This window comes from Lutjanus erythropterus, chromosome 1 (assembly GCF_056507025.1).
Source record: "Lutjanus erythropterus isolate fLutEry1 chromosome 1, fLutEry1.hap2, whole genome shotgun sequence".
Taxonomy (NCBI): domain Eukaryota; kingdom Metazoa; phylum Chordata; class Actinopteri; order Lutjaniformes; family Lutjanidae; genus Lutjanus; species Lutjanus erythropterus.
The window spans coordinates 12,902,905-12,923,388 of record NC_139317.1 but is presented as its reverse complement, the minus strand read 5'-3'; positions in this window follow the sequence as shown (position 1 = coordinate 12,923,388).

Below are 20,484 nucleotides of genomic sequence, written 5' to 3'. Positions count from 1 at the left end.
AGGATCTTTCTCATATTACAACTGAACAGCACACTAACTTCTGTTTCTAATACAACTGAACCTCCATTGGAGTCGTCCCCTGCTGGCCAGTACAAAGACAGCTAGTTTAAGGCACCAGAACATCTGTCCACTAATTCAATTGTCAATGCTTGGGTCCTATTTTCCTATGTTTTTGTGTTTAAGTGTTCAATTTTTGAAATTGAAATTGATTAAATCCTTTTGGGCAACTGCAAGCTGTAAATGTCTGTCCACTAAAAGTGTTTGTTTGAAGGGCTCAGATTGTTATTCTTAGTGTCTGACAACATTGTGGAAAGGATCCCTACAGAGATAGACCTTTTTGTTGAAGAATAAGATCCTTTTTGTTTAACCAGAAACAACCAATTTATCACTCTCGCCAGAATCCATTTACAGAAACAATAATTTTGTCATTATAAAACACACTTGATCCAAACTCAACAACAACAAAAAAAACCCTCACCAAAACTATCTTTCTTCATCGTTCCACTGTTCCACACCAACACTGGTTTGGTCAAAATAAACTCTTAATTCACACCATTAGATGTGAAAATATACGGAGAGGAGTGAGAGGGAGGGCGGACATCAGAGAAGCAGCGGGGAGAAAGAGCGTGTGCAGTAGGGGTGGGGAAATAACAAATTCTTAGATGCATTCTGCGATTCTGCCTTGAAAGATTATGTATCAATGAAGAAAGGTCATAGTTAGAGTCATGATTAGAAATTTAAAGCCAAATTCTCAATATTAAGATCACCTGTAACAATTTTGTAAAGACCAGGCTGTACGTTACTTATGGCTAAAACAATTGGATGGTGAAATGTAACGGATACGAACACGTGTTGTGTTTCCGTTACAGACTAGGCTGAGCAACTGTAGATGGATATAATCCAAACGGCTAAATTCCACCAGGTGCAGCTACGTCACATTATGGCCACGCCATGTCGGATGGAGCTGATCGCAGCCATTCTGCACAATGCTTGTGATTCCACCAGCAGCACCTCCGCACGTCTCAGAAGCAGCTCTCAGCTCCGCTTCAAATACGTGCCGAGTATATTTTTAATGGATGCCACGTCCGTTAGCACAGAGCAGATCAAAAAGGGAGGAAATCAGACACAGAAAAGGTAGGAAGAATCCAGTTAATTTTCAAAATAAAAGACCCTGTGCAGATTCATGATCATAAAGACAGACAGAAAAGAAACTATTTATCCATGGTAGAAGCACACAGAGGCAGGAAAGAGGACCTAATCAGCAAAATCTGAGCAAGAAAACATAATCAGGCAGGAAAAACGCTCCGCTGCTGAAATGCTTCTGAAACACTGCTGGTGGGGCTTGCAGCTGTGCAAAAGACAGATCAGAACCGTGGCGCAGATGTGCCATGCTGATTGAAAGGTTAAAATTTTGATGCATGAAAACATGCACCAATAATCATTTTATAATCGAACTGTAGCCCTCTGAAACAAAATTGAATTTAATCATTAGGTGCCAAGAAGTGCCCCTCCCTAGTGTAGAGCTAGAATATATACATAAAGTATCTAATAATGAAAGTTATCAAAAAAATTTAGTTGAGAAAAAGTGTAATATTTGCCTCTGAATCACTGAAGAAGTATGAAGGAGCAGGAAATTGAAAAACTCAAGGTAAAAGTCGGTGTTATAAATTCATATTACCAAGAAGCTCAATCAGAAACTTTATGTATACAGCATGTCAAACATGATTCATCCAAGTTCATGTCAAACCTCCACTCTGGATTTAATGTATTGCTCTGTCACAGGCAATTGCCTCGACCTTACATCATTATACAAAACAGCTGGCCATCAGGATTTACTTCCAGTTTGAAAACACTCTCCTCCATCCAGCACTTTGTAATCTATTACCGTGACAAGACAGGAACTCATTAACAGAGGTGTTGGACAAGCACTTTTTTAACATGGTTTGGAGTAATTAATAATCACAGTTACACTTAGTTTGCTTTCTCTTCTTTACTTAATACTTCCCCTCTCTGCTGCTCCGACTGAGAACTCCATTCCCTCCCTTTTGCTCTCTTACATTATTATTATCTTGTCACTGAAACATTATTTGAGACTGTTGGACTCATATCCCTGGGCGAAGTAATATAATAATTGAAGTTCTGGTAAGTATGTTTGGTGATATAAGTATGTAAATGAGAAGCAAAGCTTATCTCACCATTGGACTGATTGTGAGTTAAGAACATCAATTACTGTAAATGGTATGTATGAGCAGCGAGGGATGTTGGCAGAGGAGACAAAGGTCCAGAGCAGAGGACAGAAGGTCGCGAGCAGAGGAATGAGAAAGTCTGGGGGAGAGGCAGAGGGCAGAAGTGGCCACTGTTGATTGGAGTGGATGTTTTGACAGTAAAACAGCCTCTCCCTGCTTGTCCTGGAGCCTCGAGTCTCTCTGAGCTCAGCTGCGATCAGCCTCTGAACCAAAAGCGATCTGGCTGGGTGTGAGGAGATGACATGAGGCTGAGAGCAAAGTGGTTTAAGGTGTGTTGGTGGGAGGCAGAGACGTCTCACTGTCTTTGACACCAAGAAACTGTCGATATCAGGCACCAATAGTCTTCTATTGCAGCCTTTCGCTGTCACAGCAACTATTCACACCAAATGCAATGAAAGGCAGCATTTTAATTTACAAAGGGTAGTATTTGTTGCGTGGATATTGTGCAGTGGATCAGCGGGATTTAATACATCAGTGGGTTTCATTTAAGCAAAAGGCTAATTACAAATATGAAGCTACAGCCAGCAGACAGTCATCTTGATTAATTCTTACAAAGTGTAAAAACGTCATGTTGGGGTTTTAGGCCTACAGATTTTGTATGGATTTAAGGTGCAGTATGTAACAATTGGCCACATGTTGAATTCATACTTGAAATTGCAGCTAACTGTAGCTGACATTAGCTAGTTAGCTCAGGTAGCTCTTCAGCTCGCGGTCTGGAGCACCAGGAGAGTGTTTGACGAGCTACAGACCGCTGAGAAGAGGAGCTTATCACGCCCAGCGTAGGGGGCGACCCAGGGGGGACAAAACGAGCAAATCTCACTAAAGGTCCTCAGTGTTTGGTTTGTCCGTTCTGGGCTATTGTATTGTTTAAGCTTTTTGTGCCTTTATTAGGGTAGAACAGCTGCAGAAACGATAGGAAAGGGACGCCCCTAAACATCTTATTGCAAGGAGATGAAAACCCAATGATTCTTATTTTGAGGTGATTACACACTAATGAAAACATACTTAAGAATATTATGTTCCAATTCTGCCATTAAATCAACCTAAATCCGTGTTACTTTTTCTCTTACTCAGTACATGACATTTCAGAGGGAAATGTAGTTCTTTTCACTCTTACATTTTTCTGACAGCTGAAGTCAGCCCAACCCATCTTCCCTGTAAACATGATAATCTCACAAATTCCAAAATGTCAAACTTTATAAAACTTTGGAAACTTTATAAATCTGTTGTCTCCAAGTCCAAACTGAGATTACTCAAGTACTGTCACTTGAGTAATTTTCTCAAATTTGCCTAAATTCCTTCAGAGTTGCAGAAGACATTATATAACAGGCTGAGTAAAGGGCCGTCCACAGCAAGAACAGTAACTGTAACAACAACGATTAGTGATAACGATGTGAGCATCCACGCCGATGAACGATATTATTCAGCGGCGCCAGGCACACGCTGAGTGCTCCAGCTGGCGTAGAGGAAAACGAATACTGATGACTTGTTACTGCTGAACGTTGCGCAAAGAAACAAAAAGAAAACCAATAAGGGATAAGGGTTCACAAAATTCTTGAGAGGAAAGTTCATGAGCCTTATGTCTAATCTGGTGTTTTTACTTTGCTTTTATTTATTCAAATTCGTTTTATTTGTCCCTATTTTATTTTATTTTATTTTATCTTATTTTATTTTATTTTATTTATTTGACTGTTTAGCAAGATGCTTTTGAAGATAAATTTTATCCATAAACTTTCAGTCAACATCAATTTGATGGTATTGTTCCTATCGGCAAAGACCATTTGGCAATATGTATCGAGAAAAATGACTGTTTGTGTTTAATAAATTGTAGGCTATACCCACAATTAGAATGACTAGAATGAATGATTTTTAAAACAATACACTAATAGTTATTGTTCTTGGTGTGGACGACTATTAAAGGTCCAGTGTGTAAGATTTACAGGGAAATAGAAGATGATATTCATAAGTATGTTTTAATTATTGTACAATCACCTGAAAGTAAAGATTTGTTGTGTTTTCGTTATCTCAGAATAAGTTAGATCATTTACATTGAAGCCTCCACGCTGAACCACCATGTTTCTACACTGGTCCTTAAATACTCAGTAAACTGACCATTATGTGTAAAACTGGTGGAGTCACTTTAATATATTATTAATAATCTGAGACAAGCATATGGATGCACGTGCACTTAAACACAACACACACACACCACGTTGCTAGAGTGACTGCGGTGACGTCAGGGCTGAGTTCACTGCAGGATTGTTTCTTGCAAAAGCTTCAAGTCATGGTTCTCATCAACAAGATTTAGTGTGGGAGAAAACCGATGCCCAGCAGTGCAGGGTTGCCCTCTGCTCCTCCTCGACATAGAGGAGGTGTCATTTACAGTAAGACCACCCCCTCCCCACCCCACCCCAGCCTCCTTTAATTCCCCCCACCCACCTCTGCGTCTCACCCCATCCTTTTTCTCAGTTAATCTCCTCAGTATTCGTAACTGAGCGTGGGTTTCATTTTAGGGAATGTTTACTCCTCTGGCCTGAAATGGCTGAACTAAAACGCCTGAAATAGCACGACTGAATCACTGTAGTCTCATTGTTTCTGTGGAGTATTTCAATACCAAACAAAATATGCCACAGACGGCTGAGTTATTGTCATTTAATAATAACAAAAATCATGTTCTGTGCATGTTTCTTGCTTTAATGTTCACCCTGACAGAAGCTCATTTTTCTCCGGCTACATCACAAATATTCTTTCACCAACTCATTTTCTTGCCTATATGTGTTTCATATAATATCCCAGGGCAGTTTTTAATAGCTTAGATTGAGATTGTGTCTCTCTCACTGTGCTGCGAGCAGTAACTGTAGCGAGACTTTCTCACACTGTGTGTTGTCTTTGGCTCCAGCAGCCACGGTTCATTTCCTTTTGTCTTCTGCAGCACAACTGCTGCCAATATTCATGTGAAATATTTCAAGAAAATGAGCTGCAGCAGAAATGAGTCTCCCAATCTCTCCCCTCCCCTCCTCTCTCTCACTCTTTCTCACACACACACACACACACAAACGCACACACACACACACTCTCTCTCTCTCTCTCTCCCTCTCTCTCTATGTGTGTAATGGAGTTACACGTGATTCTGAGTTGATTTTTTTTTGTCATGAGGATAATTTAATGAAAGAATTTTATCAATTATTTGGATTTAGCCATCTGTTATCAGGCTTTGGGAGTAATTTATTGCATACAACAGGATTGTTTAATTATAATACACAAAATGGTAACTGTATCCTATTATAGTTACTGAAAAAAGAAGTAATCAGATTACAGATACATTAAGTAAAAATGGGCATTATTAGCAGGATTACAATTTTAAAATAATGAATGATATACTATCATGAATGCACACCTTACAACACTTCACAAGTGTCACAGCACCACTCAGGTGTGAGTGAAATAAGATAATCTCACAGCTACACAGACTAACTGTTAATGTTAGCTACACAGACCACTAATGTTAGCTGCACAGGTCAACCGCTAATGTTAGCTGCACAGGTCAACCACTAATGTTAGCTGCACAGGTCAACCGCTAATGTTAGCTACACAGACTAACTGCTAACATTAGCTATACAGACCAGCCACTAACATCAGCTACGCAAACCAGCTGCTGATGTAAGCAGCATAGATCAATCACTAATGTTAGCTATACAGACCAACTGCTAACATTAGCTACACAGGCTAACTGCTAATTTTAGCTACAAAGATCAATGGCTAACATAAGCTACACAGACCGAAAACTAATGTTAGCTAAACAGACTAACCCCTAACGTCAGGCTGCACAGACTAACCGACTAACCACAGACCAAAGGTTGGAAAATATGTTGTGACTGTAGCTGATGATGCTATTGATCAGGATGGTGTTGGCATTAACACAGCCACAAAATATGTTTCTGTCAGTTTACTTGTAGTTTGAGTGCTAAGTGTGAACAAAGTACATTTAAATGTTCATAATTACTGCTATTAATCTAAACTGGCATTCAGACATAACAAAGGAAGAAAACAGCACATTTTCTAACACTGAATCGGATACATTTTTAGGGTTTTAACTTCCCAAGCCGTCTATTATCACATATGGTCTCCTTCACCAACACAGTCTACACACACTGCACTGCTGCAGCACAAAATCAAACATAACCACAAAATAACTCGGAGGAATCCCTTTTCGCCTCCAAATGGATCATTTTCCTTGTGTGTACCTTGTGCTGCATGAACTCATTTCCCTAAAAATTGTTTCCCCCGAGGAGCAGAATAGGATTTTTCGGGTCATAAAAAGTTGTAATTGGTGCCTTTCATGGTGAGGATGCCTCTTTTAAGCGACAGAGCTGTGAGGAGGAGGAGGAGGAGGAGGAGGGGGGAGAGGAGGAACACAGGGTTGACAGTATGACTCATCTCTGAGTGTCCCAGGAGCAGAGCTTAATAGCTGTTATACTCACCCTGCATGTTTTTGGGCCATGGTCCTCGGTCTCTGGCGTCACTCCTGATTGAGAAAACAGGACATTGCGTCAGAACACCCCCCATGGATGGAGAAAATTAGTCCTTTTCATCCCTAATTTTCGCTGTAATCCTCATTAAGAGCTTGTATTCATGGGAGCAGTAAACACTCTTCAGTCTGCTGGTATAAACACCCTGGAGTGTATGCACATAAAGTTTGGGTGTGTTTGCGAGTTTCACACACACATGCACCCAACAGAAGGGACTAATCCGTGTTCTTGCACAGAGCGTGGTGCCCAGGCGTCCCAGTTTTCCACGGACAGTCCCTGTTTTCGGTGGCCTGTCCCCGGCTGGAGCTGTCCCCGGAAATGTCTCCATTTTAAACAATGTGTGAAAAACAGACTGCAAAGTGAAATAATATTTTAAGTGGCAAGAAAGAGCAGGCAGCAGAGCCCACTGGTTTACGTCTGATGGCGTTGTACTTATTTTGGCCAACAGAGGGCGCTCATATCATTCTTCTTCTTCTAATAACTTCTTGCTCGTGCTAGTTTTATAGAAAACTGCTGTGGAAAACTCTGCTGTGATTTTCTAACAAGGTTTACAAATTACTTATTTAGTACCCAATTTTATATGATGGACTGCACCATAGATTACTACAGTACAACAGTTACCATGGTCAAAATACATGAAACCAGAAGTGTCCACATTTTTTATTTCATAGGTAATAACATTGTGTATTTTAGTGATTTATTGACCACCAAAGTGGAAATGTCCTCTGGTCACTTTAGCTAAGAAAGAATATAAAGCAACAGCCAGCAGCCTGTTAGCTTAGCTTAGCTTAAAGACTAGAAACAAGTGGAAACAGCTAACCAAAGGTAACAAAATCTGCTTTCCAGCGCCTCTAAACCTCACTAATTAAGACATTATATCTTGTTTGTTGAATCCATACAAATATTGAAATGTGGAAATGACAAATTGGGGTTTTACCAGGATTAGCCTATATGCTTGACTCTTCCTTGGCCGGTAACAGTGACTTCCTGGAGTCTTTGCTGATTGCCTGGTGGCCTTGTAATGATGGCAGCACTATGGAATAAAAAAATAAGATATATGTGAATTAGTTATCTGTAAACACACAATGTTTAATTTCTGCTGCTACAGGAGTCTCTCTCACATTTGAGACAATAACAAAAGACAGTTCGATGATAATGATGAAGTAGCGTGGGATCATGGAGACAGACATTATGTTTTCAGGTCATCCCTTTCTCGTGAATGCAATACTGAATCTCAAGGATGTTTGTGGGAATTTCTTAAAATTTGGTATAAACATCCACTTGGACTCTAGGAGGAACTGATTAGATTTTGGAGTTCAAAGGACACTGTGACCTCACAAAGCATGGTTTTGGCTTTAACTCAGGAGTTCATGTGTTTATTATGACTAAATTAAACACAAATGTCTAATAGAGTACTACCAAAATGTTACAAAGCTCTTATAGCCAAATAGCCTTTTCAGCTTGCCTGGCAGAGGTCTGCATTTTGAGCGACCTCTTCTAGTTGACCTTGTGTTCACTGTCAGCAATCAGCAGTCCTGATGATGGTTAAGGTGCATAATTCACTGACCCCAGTTCAATTTGGGGACTGCTCATTGTTCCAACAGCCCATTAATTCAGGACCCCAGTAGTCAAAAAAAAATAAAATATCCCACCGGATCAAAAGCCCATTTGTCCAACAACCTGTTATCCAGAAAACAAAAGCCCTCTGCTCCAAAGGCCTACTGTTTGGAAAATACACACTCTGACTCTGCCCTTAATATCTTAGTGTATTTTAACCTGCAAACATCAGATGACCTTCTACGGGTGGGGCTGTCACCTGTCCTGTATAGTACAGGATTGTCCTGTATTGAAAAATAAAATGCACTCTCTTACTGAATCAATACACTGCAGAATTTTTCCCATATTTTCTTGCACACCCTACTCTAATGCACAACACTTCACTTTCACAGACACATAAGAAACAATAAAAGCAAAACAGTTCCATGAGACATAGTGGAGAGGTATTAAATCAAAATGACAGGCAAGCTGTCACTTAGCGTCATTGTTTGAACCCCCCCTTTTTTTTAATGCCGACAAATACTTTCAGCTCAAGTCGACCTGTAAGAAGAGAGACTCTGTTCAAATACAGATCTAAATGGCAGACAGACCACCTGTCAGTGGGAGTTTCTCTCACCTATGGTGGACTGTCTGACCTGGAGCAAGTGTAAGGGCCAGTGTTATATTTAGGCACCAAAAAATGAAAAGATCACGTTTTAAGTCACACTAAGTATGGCAGTTACATCACTTCAGAGCAATGGGCCTTTGTGGAAATGGGCGTTTGTTTGTGAGATAACAGGCTGTCAGATAAATGGGCTTTCTATACAATGGGACATTTTTCAGACTAAATGGGTTTTGGAATAACAGGCAGCACCTACAGTTCTGGCTATAAGCTAACTATCACTTGACTATAGCTTCATATTTCACATGCAGTTAAGAGAGCGGCATCAATCTTCTCCTGTAACTTTCTGCAGGAAAGCGAATTAGGGTATTTAAAAAATGTCAAACAATTGTGAAGCAGTGAAGTATTGCCTTATTGAAACATAATTGCCCTGCAATAAATATGAGCCTATTTTTTTGTAGTTTATAATATTTCATACACATTGGTGTTGATTCAACTTTCAGGGCACTAGTTTTTGATACTGAACTGTAATACATTATAAGGTGTTCATGTTATTTTGTCCACCCCCTGTGTCTGAACACACACAGATTTATTCGGGGTCTGTCCCCTGCGGGGCACAGTGGATAGTATTTTTGGCTTAAGCCATCCATCCAGGCTGGTCTAGCCGCCCACTTATCTCCCCTCCACATGTGATTTACGCAGAGTCGGTGTCCCCCCACACAAATCTGACCATCTTAGGGATGGAAAACATTCCCTGTTGAGTTTTCCCGCCAGGGGTTCGCCGCCACCATCTGTAAGAGACACTCAGCACAGATGTAGAGACTCATAAACACACTCCATGCAAATAGACACATAGAGAAATATACTTATATACACACTACTCCAGTATTAATGTGATTCATTTATGCTAAGGTATCAATTCAGATAAATAAACACTTTCTTTACAAAAGGAGAGAGGAAGAGGATGATGACAGAGTAAGGGGTTGTCAACAAAGATACAGTAGATGAAAAGATGACAGTGATGGAAAAGAGAACACAGAGCTTAACCCTTGAGTTTTGTTGACATTGGCTTTGCTTTGTCATTGTTTGGGGTTTTTTCAGACCCCACACTTCTGTATGTGTAAAAACAAGACTAAGAGCCTACAGCAATGTTAGCAGCTCTGTAAGCTGCACTTTTGTACAGCAGTGGTTTGAGCTAAATGCTAACATCAGCATAATAAGCATAAAAAGATGGTTTAATATGTTTCCTGTAATGCCCTGGCCAGTTATCATGCTAACATTTGCTAATTAGCTCCAAACACAAAGTACAGCTGATAGGAATATCTTTCATTTTGCAGGTGTTTGGTCAAAGCCCTGTAAAAAACTGAAATTTTGGTCTGGTTATGGTGCAAAATGACAAGTAAGAGGATCACCAAAGTTGTTAAAATTCTCCCTGAAAGCAACATGAATGTCTGGAGAAAATCTGGTGCCAACACATCTAGAAGATGTTAAGATATTTACCTCGAAACTAGGGTTGCTCAGTCTCTACCTATAATGACGTCCATTGTGAAACACCAAGATGGATAATGAAATCATAACTTAGTTGTGTTCAGCTTCTGTAGTGTAAAGCAAAGCTACAACCAGCTAGCTACAACGAGGAAACTAAGCTAAGAAAACAGAATCTCGAACTGAGTTAAAATTGAAAGAAACACACTAACTGCGGCCTGCAGAAAAGAATGATGTCATGGTGGTGCAGGGCTCAGTGGTCGATGACTGTTAGCTGTCCGTGATGGACACTGGCCCAGCGTTACTGCAATCTCTTAAAACTTTGACCTGCTGATGGCACACTAAATACAAAATATGGCAATAAATCTAATAGTTGGTGGTTAAATTAAGTCTGGACCAAAGTGGTGGACCAATAGACCGACCAACCAACGTCGCCATAGTAGTGGTATGGCTAATAATGATAATAGTTTCAAAATCATTGAAACTTTTTGAAATTTTTCTGTCAAATATTTATTTTTTCTGACCTAATTAAAACCCAACATGTAGGCAAGTTTTGAAGTTTTGCCTTTGCTGCAAACTGAGCTTGCACATTTGATGGAAGGAAACAAAAAACAAAAATGATCTTAAAAGTGCAGCGTGTAAGATTTGTGGGGGTTTATTTGGAGGATATGGTAGAAATAGAATATAATAATCATAAACATGCTTTCATTAGTGTATTATAACCAGAAAATACCAATTGTTGTGTTTTTCACGACCTTAGCATGGGATATTTACTGTATATCTACAGAGGACACCATGCTGCACCACCATGTTCCTACAGTAGCTCAGAAGGGACAAACCAAACACTGGCTCTAGACAGGGCCTAACGTTTTTGTGTGAGCTTCACAGCCACTGTTGTTTCTCCTACAATCTGAAGTGGAGAGCGACACAGAGTGTTTGGAATATGTAAGCTCGCCACAAAATCCTACACACTGGTCCTTTAAAGTAATGTTACAATACGATTTTTTTGTGGTTTTATATGTAATATGGTCTATGTATGATTAAATATATTCCATATGTTTGCCAAAAAGTCATTCACAGACAGAGAAATGTACAGTATATTATGCTGCACGGTGTAATGTTTGGTGTCAAAACTCCCTCGTCTGAACAATAAAACTACAATAACAGAAATCCCAGCACACTTATTTGGGATTTTGGAGGGGCAGTCCTGTGTAAAAGGTACTGTTATCACTGACATGGAGCATATAAAAATGCATTTAAAGACTTTATACAGCTGGGGGCTCTGACCCCAAACAGAAGTAGTGCGTCATTTTCTGCAGCTTCTGAAACATGTCATCAGTTTAAAATCATTTATGAGCAATTCTCATAAAATTAGGGAAAGTCATGAGGTATCGAAGTGATAAAACAATATTAAGTGTGTTTTTTGAGCTGTTCTCCAGCATGACAAAGCTTCACTGAATCATCCCTCCTGGTGTTTGCTAGAATCCAAGTTTTGATCTCAGCCTCTGCTTGAAATCCAAGAGAGAAGAAGTGTGAGCTGCTGGCCAAAGCATGAGGAAACGGCCGAGGAATGGAGAGCAGAACGAGACCAACACTGGAGGAAAAGTCGCGTTTTGAAGTTGGCCAACAGAAAAGTTTTGATTCAAGTCTCCCACATCTGTCTGCTGCTGCTGCCTCGTGCAAGAATCCTGGAATCCCCCACCCCCTCATCATCACCGTGTCACACACACACACACACACACACACACACACACACACACACACACACACACACACACACACACACACACACACACACAAATGCAGACTCAATTCCAATCCACCGGCACAGGGCATGAAAACAAACATTTTCAAGGAAGTTCTTAAGCCAAGTGGCAGATAAGCATGGCTGCTAACTGAACATGAACATGCACACACACACACACACACACACACACACACACACACACACACACACACACAGAGAGAGAGAGAGTCATACACTTGGAGCAGAAGCTAATAGCATGAACTGACGCTGACCTAGTTTCCAAAGGGGCAATGATAAAGAGAGAGTGGAAAGATGAAGATTTGGACGAGGTAAAGAAACTCCAGGGCATGTTGCGCTTGAGGACACAGTGTGTTGTGCATGTGAGTGTGTGTGTGTTTCCGTTCAGAGAGGCCTGCCAACAGTCCACACACACCCGTTGGTCACACTTTATTTTACGGTACACTAATAAGACGTTAAAAAAAAAAAAAAACTCCCACTTTGAATCAAAGTAGACAAAACTGGAAATAATATGTTCTTTATTAGACAGTATTAGACCCTGCTAAGAGGGTAATTACTGACACATTACAATATAACTGCACTATTATTTCCCACTATTAGACAGTTATTAAACTTTATTAGAGGGTAAACAAGGACACATTACAACAGAACAGCACTATAAACTAAAGTGGAATGTTTCCCACTATTAGATCCTTATTAGACTTTATTATGGGGTAATTAGGGACACATTACCTGGTAGATGGTTAACATATTGTTTTTTAAATGGGGGAATAGCAGCCATGAGAGTTTACTTTTGTTTACAGTACTGTTTGGTTGGAATATGTGCCAAATTAGTATCTAATAAAGTAGAATAATGGTCTAATAGTGGGAAATAATACACTTTAGTTTACAGTACAGTTCTGTTACCCTCTAATAAAGACTAATAAGGGACTGATAGTGGGAAATAATACACTTTAGCTTATAGTAGTGTTTTGTTTACTCTCTAATAAAGTCTAAAACTGGTCTAACAGTGGGAAATAATACACTTTAGTTTACAGTGCAGTTCTGTTGTAATGTGTCCTTGTTAATTCTCTAATAAAGTCTAATAATGTCTATTAAACAACATATTTCTAGTTTTGGTTAATTTGATACTGGCTTCTTACATCTTATTAGTGCACTTTGAAGTGAAGTGTGACCCACCCATCAGAGCTTCAGAGAGGGGCTGTCATGCTAAGCCGGGGTAGAGGGCCGAGGCCTGGGAGTGGAGGGAGGTAAAAGCTCACTGTTGAGGAGTGAGGCGATCGCTGTGGGGGTTACACACACACTCATCTATTCTGCGCCGACTCCGGCCAACAGCAACTCACTGTATACTCATTTAACAGAGACTCCTGGCTCGCTGCGCTCTGCAGCATGCCCTCACTGGTTCCTGACTTGTGGAAACAGGAAACAGAACCGAGCACAAAAACCAGGCCGTTTCTTTGTTTGTGTGCATTTGTTTGCAAAGCTCACATGACTCACATGTCTCCTCCTCTGCCCTGTCCCTGGAGGAACATACATGTAGATTTTGGCATGCCAGTAAGTGCTGCAACACGGCCCAGTCAGTGGCCAAGTCTTGTTTTGTTTCCTCCCAGTTTTGAACTCTGTGTGACTCTGATAACATTGAAACGAGGAACAATTTCATGCTCTCGTACTCTGGGCGCTTTTTATGACTTTAATTGTTCCATTAAGGCGCTTCAGGGTCTGGGAATGCTTTGTCATATGCACAATGTGTGTGTGTGTGTTTGTGAGTGTGTGAATGTGTGTGTGTGTGTGTGTTTGTGAGTGTGTGAATGTGTGTGTGTGTGTTTTTAATGTTAATGCCCTCAGGCTCATCAGCACTCAAGTTTATTCTATGAAAGAATTCAAAGAGTTCAGGCCTTTTAATGCCTCTGGATGTGAACCAAAGCCACAGAACTTGCAGATTAAACTGAATGTTTATCATTTCCTGTTTCTGAGTCATGTCATGTCACTGGCTCGGTTCAAGGAATGCACACACATGCACTAGCACATGCACACACAACATGTGGCTGCACAGATCAATATAATGTGTCCACTGCACTTTCAGCTGCAGACTTTTAATTTCTCAGAGCTTCTAACAATCAACCTGCTGACCTATTTATGTTTTACTGATAGTTTAAAATCACTTAGTGTCTCATCGTGGAAATGGAACTCATGTAATAATGTCTGAAATTATTGCTTGTGCTGATGACTTTATCAGTGATGTTTTTGATCAGATTATCATGAAATGAGTTGCAGCTGACCACAGTGGCCATTTAGTGGAAGCTACTGGACATTATGCAGAGAGTTTGGTCCTTGGTTCACATCTGGGTTTCTAAAAGTGCAGTTTGTGGGCCAATGGAAACCCTCGGAAACATTTTGTGCGGCCTGTGAAGAACGTGACATGAAAAGCACGCATTATATTTTAATCATCCATGTTCCACTTCTATACTTTCACTTTAAATAGCCTACATTTACTGTAATACACCACTCAGCGACTGTGTCAAGCCGCACCTCCCTTACAAGCATCTGTCAGGGCAGGAATGACAACTTGTAGAAAGCTACTGGTTGCATGGAAACTAGTTGCACCTTGTGGGTGTCGCAGGAATTATTTTCTGTCATCAGTGCTAGTGCTGTGTTTTGGTGGACAACTTTACAGTCTAATGGAAAACACACCACAGGAAAACGCTGTGTGGGTGAGGAGAAAAGGAGTTTTCAGAAAAAAGTGGATCAGCTCTTGCTTTGTCAGCCTTCAGGGGACAGATTAAGTGGTCTGCCTTATCTGAAAACAGGTGAATTCGGTGCTCGAGGAATTTTAATCTTAAACGCCGTCATGAGACTGATCACAAATCCTACGACAAGCTGGGAACCTCTGCTTTACATGATTACAGGACTTAAAGAGTGTTTATGGATATTGTAAGTATTGCTAACGATTGTCTTGATTATTGATTAATTACACGTTCATTTTCTTAATTAATCTAAATCTTTTGGTGTATAAAATGCTGGAAAATAGAGAAAATGTTTGTCAAAATTTCCCCACCAATCCAAAACCTCAAGTTTATTCAGTTTACTGAGGACAGAAAAACAGACGACTAGTCTCTAGCTGCACCAGCGTGTTTGCTAAAAAAAGAAAAAGAAAACAACAGTGTAAAATAGTCTCTGGTTAGTTTTTTGTCCACTAAGCAATTCTTAAAGACATTGTCTCTCCTCTAATGGTAAGACTTTTGTAAATGGTGTTATAGGAGGAGGATAGAAGTGAAGAATCACTGAAAAGGACTTGCTTTATGCAAATGCACCAATGAACACACAGAGTATTGATAGCTAAAGGGAAGAGTTCACCCCAAAATCAAAAATACACTTTTGTGTCCCCCTGACCTGATCACTGTGTAGTGCAGGACAGTGTGCATCTACTCACAGATGAGAGGCCCATCCTCATGACAGTGCAGGACTTAAACATTAATGCATCCTCTTCAGCTGAGCCGTAACGTTAGCGCCACTAAACTAGCGCAGTTCGGTTAGATAGTAGTTCCTACATGAAACTGCTCACAACACGGTCTGTGGATTATCTTGACTAATTGGGTCATGATTACTGGAAAGAGACATGGGTGTTGAGTTTTTCTAATTTAATTATTTATTTTTTATGCTTTGAGCTCGACAAGCCGAGCGCCATTTAGTTAATTTATATCTAAGAGAAGGCAGACACCTCTACAGCTGATATCTCCAAAACTTGGCAAGTCACGCCAAAACAATTTAAATGGATAAACAGAACTACAGGTAAAAAGAAAATTATGTATTTTTGATTTGGGGGTGACCTCTCCTTTTAGCCTTTGCTCTGTGCTCAGTACTAAAAAGAATCTGACGTCTGTCCTCCTCTAAACTCCTGTTACACAGATTACAAACATCTTACAATTAGAGGAGAAACAATTTTATTGTTGTTGTTAATGTCAAGTGAAATACTGACAGTGATCTCTTTGAGCTCGTCTGAATTTATTGCATTGCGTTATTTACTGGGTTTCATAATTCACATTAAAACAGAAGGAGCTCTGTTTCTCTTTTCCTGAACAATAAAACTGGATTATCTGTAGACAAACATTAGCCCTGTGTAAATAACCCAATAACCCTGATTGCCAGTATTGATTTTATAGGTGCAACATAAACTGACTCACTTATGAAAGTAGTCTAACAAATGATTTGATCAATTTTCAGAGAGAGTGATCATACAGTAACACCACACAGGTTTTCCAGCTGCTGCTCTGACACTAATGAGGGGTCAGGGGTCAAACAGTGACCTCACAGGTCTGACAACATGTGACCGTCAGCAGGCCTCACGAGTCTGTAAAGAATGGCATCACACACGAGGTCATCGCTGCTCCTGGTGAGCTGTTTCGGGCGAGGTCGGTGTGACTCAGAGGAAATCCAGAGGGACGTAATACAAGCAGGAAAATAACTCGGTTGAGAAATCTCTTAATTTCACACTTATAACAGCTTTCATGTAAATAGATGAGGGATTTTCAGTTTTCTGTGAGAGACACTTTCAGTTTTTGTTTGTTTACTGATGGAATCAGATGCAGATATCATTATCTCGCATGTAAAGTGTTTAGGAAAGAAAACAGATAACATGTCAACTTCTCCATTTCCTGCAACAAACCAGCTCTCGTTTTGACACCCAAAAAGCTAGGGATTGTGGGAATTTAAAAAAACAGAATACATGTGACAGAATTATCTGAACAGAGAGGCTGTAAATGTTGTTTTCCTTCAGATATCCTATCAGTGTTTATCTTTTGTTTGTATCAGTCTATAGCAGAGCTGCTTCTTTCTCCATCAGCTGCCAGTGGTTCCCTCCTGATCTCAGCCTAACAAGCTGTGCTGAGGGTGATTAATGTGGGCGAGACCCTCCGAGCCTCTCAGAGGACGATGAGGGCCACAGCCCCAAAGCAGTCGACTGCATACTTTCAGCACGCAGTCATCTTTTACTTCACCAAAATCTGCAAGTGACAGGCTGCTGAAAACTGAGGGAGAAGTGCTGCAGCAATTATTACAGGCTGTTTACTACCAGTCATTTTCACTGCTCTCACTGAGACACATCTGGTTCAAGAACACTGGATTAACCGAAGAAATGTAGTTAAAAATCAGTTGTGTGAGCCTGCGTGTTTGCATTTTCCATATTTCATCATTAACATGTTATATATAAGATTATGGAAAAATGCAATGACCACATAAACAAATGGAGAGTTTTAGAAATCCAGCCAGACAGTACTTGACCAGTCCAGGAAACAAAAGGAGAATGAGCTCTTGTACAGACTGATAGCACCATCTTGTGGCTTCAAAAATCCAAGCAGTTAAAAAAGTTTGTCACTTCACTTCCACTGTGATTATTTTTCCAGGTGTTTGCTCAAATTAAGGGCCTTAGTTTGTGAAACACGTACAAAACTTCTCAGTTAGTAATGATGAGCATGTGAAAATACAATAATTACACAATCAGATATTTCTTGGCATTTGAAACCAGGAATTTAGAGATCATTTTTAACAATTTATGAAGGCGTCAAAATTCAATTCAAACTAAAAGGAAAGAAGTTGTTATTTGTGTGTTTGGTCTTTTCTCTTGATCTCTCCTGATATCTATATTTATTTTTATTTTATTTTATACTTTTCTTCACCTCTTACACTTGTCTGTCTTTGTTTAACAGCATTCAAAATGAAAGGCAAATGGCGAATTTCAATGTACAACTGGCCCCAGCCTGACCTCTGCAGTAAAACTGGTCAAGAGCCACCAGTGTGTACAAGGAAACTGATTACTGACAGATCTGCTGCTGTTCTGCCACGTGATGGTGTCCTGCACTTAAACTTTCTTTTTAGGCTGAACCCTGAAGTCCAAAGAGTGTGTTTATTTTTATAATGCAAGGTGTTCGGCTACACGATTAAAAGATTTTGCGTGTGTTATGGTCAGTGTTGCTTAGCTGTGTGCTGTTGCTTTGTGTTGCTTGCGTGGCTATTTGTACAAAAATGCTGTTTGTGCAGCAGTATTGATCTTTTGCTGTTTCCTGTTGCTCTACACAGCTTTTGTTCTATCTTGAGAACTGTTGTTTTGTTGCTGTTCTTGTCTCTGTGGCGTGTTGTTGAACTTCAGTTGAAAATCAGCCAGCTGGCTAACACTGGCACATTTGCACAAATGTTTATTATATCGTATTGTCCTTAAAAAAAAAAGAAGAAGAAGAAGAAGAAGAAGAAGACCAAGAATAGGGCTTGAAGGTGCACATGTAATTATCATGAGTGAGCTAAATCTGCACTCTGTTTCATGGAGCCACAACCTGCAGCTTTTAATTGAATCCAGACAGTCCAGCTGGTCATTTTTCGGGTTGACATCATCTTTTTTTTTACTGTGTGATTCAGTAAAACGCCTGATGTGATGGTGATTTGATCAGAAAACCTCAAACCTCACGGGCCTCTCCTGACGAGGTTCAAGAATCCTGCTTCAGTTGTCCTTGATGGTTTGTGTGACGTTTATACTGTTGCTGTTATTAAGCTGAATTTAAACATGCAGCTCAAACAATAATGTCATTTTCATTAGGCTGCATCACTCTCTCATATATTGTGCAGAAAGTTGCTTTCAAGTTGCATCATTGAGGTGGTAGTTGTAAAAGGAGAAGCTAGAAGAGTTACAGTTAAGTGTCCGGTCTACTCTCTGCTGTTAATCATGTGTGCATTTGTGTGTGTTGGTCTCCAAAAAACTTACCAGAGGGTCCAGACTCCATGTTTCTTTGATACCAGAAGATTAAGTCTTCCTTTTCTTTCTGCAGCACATGGCACAGAGCTCTTTGATTGGCTGTTAAACACCACAGGAAACAGTAAAGACACCTTGGATTCCGCCAAAATAAGACAACAAATTACATCACTTTAATGTCACAGCTACATGTATTTAAAAATTTATTTTTACTTACTAATCTTTTCATTTTTTCCCTGTCATTTGAACTACATCTGACTAATGTACGTGTGCAGTTTGCTTGCTGTAATAATCATTAAATTTGGAGGACAGGCCAGTTTGAATTGATGTGCTCTGGCAGCTCCCTGGATCCTGCACATCAAATAGCAGTTTTGCACTTTTTCATACTGTAAGATAAAGTGGCCACACAGCACATTACTGGAAATGAAAAGTGCAACATCTTCAGAATAATATCAGTGCCCTCGCTGGCTGAGTGCTATGACAAATTAATATTTTGCCAGGAGTATTGAATATATAAGTCAATAAATGAATTTTATTAGTAGAAATTAAATCCAGATTTCCAGGTATGTACTCTGGATTGACTCATTCTCTGTAGTAGTGGAGACTTTGTACTCTGACATTAATTATATCCTTTAATCTTTTGTAATATTTACATTAAATTTGGTACACTAGCATTGTAGTTGCTGTTGCTTGTTATATTGTTAACCTTTTGAAGTGTTTTTGTATCAGAGAATGTGAAACCGTTGGAGTCGCTTCTGCTAATCAAGTACAGAGTGAATCTGATGAAGCAACATGCGAGATGCAGAGTTTGATCCTTCTTTTGTTTTTAATAAAATAGAGTCAAGTACCCCGGTGTGCGCTGGAACTTTGATTTTTATCTTTTACTGTGATTTTTTTTTTCTGCTCCAGCTGGAAACCAGGAGGAGAGGAGCTGGAAACACTGCTGAAGCACTTCAGAATGATATTAATGCCGTCATTGTCCGTGCATTACCACAAACTGATATTCTGCCAGCATCATAAAAAAGGTTCATCAGTGTTATTACTTTTATTTCATCAATAGAAAATGTCTGAAAGGTTTTTGTTGTGTTTGTTGTGTATTGTGAAGCTGGTTTAAGACCAGATAATTACAGTAAAGATGAGTTAAAACTGTGTTGTGAAGCACAATGGCACTTGAATTTCATTTTTTCAATTTAATAATAATGTGTTCTGTTGTAATGTGATGTGAAGAATTGTTACGAGGTGTCTTGAAACGAGTTGTGTCGTGTCCGCAGGTGTGGGAAGTAATAAAAAATGTTGGAAGTTTAACAAGAAAGACATTACAAAGTGTAAAAGAAATGAAGATGTATTTGATTACACTTTACGGGGAACAGAGACATTACTATTTGCATATTTTCCAGCTTATCTGAGTCTAAACTCAAATCTGTTTCTGTTTATGAAGAACATTTGAATTCCACTTTCAGAATGAAACAAATAAGTTGGATGAAAAGTTATTTTCAAGAGTCAAGCCTGGGAAATGGGGACACAAAACAATAACAAATCAAAATAAATGAAGACAGGACAAATTT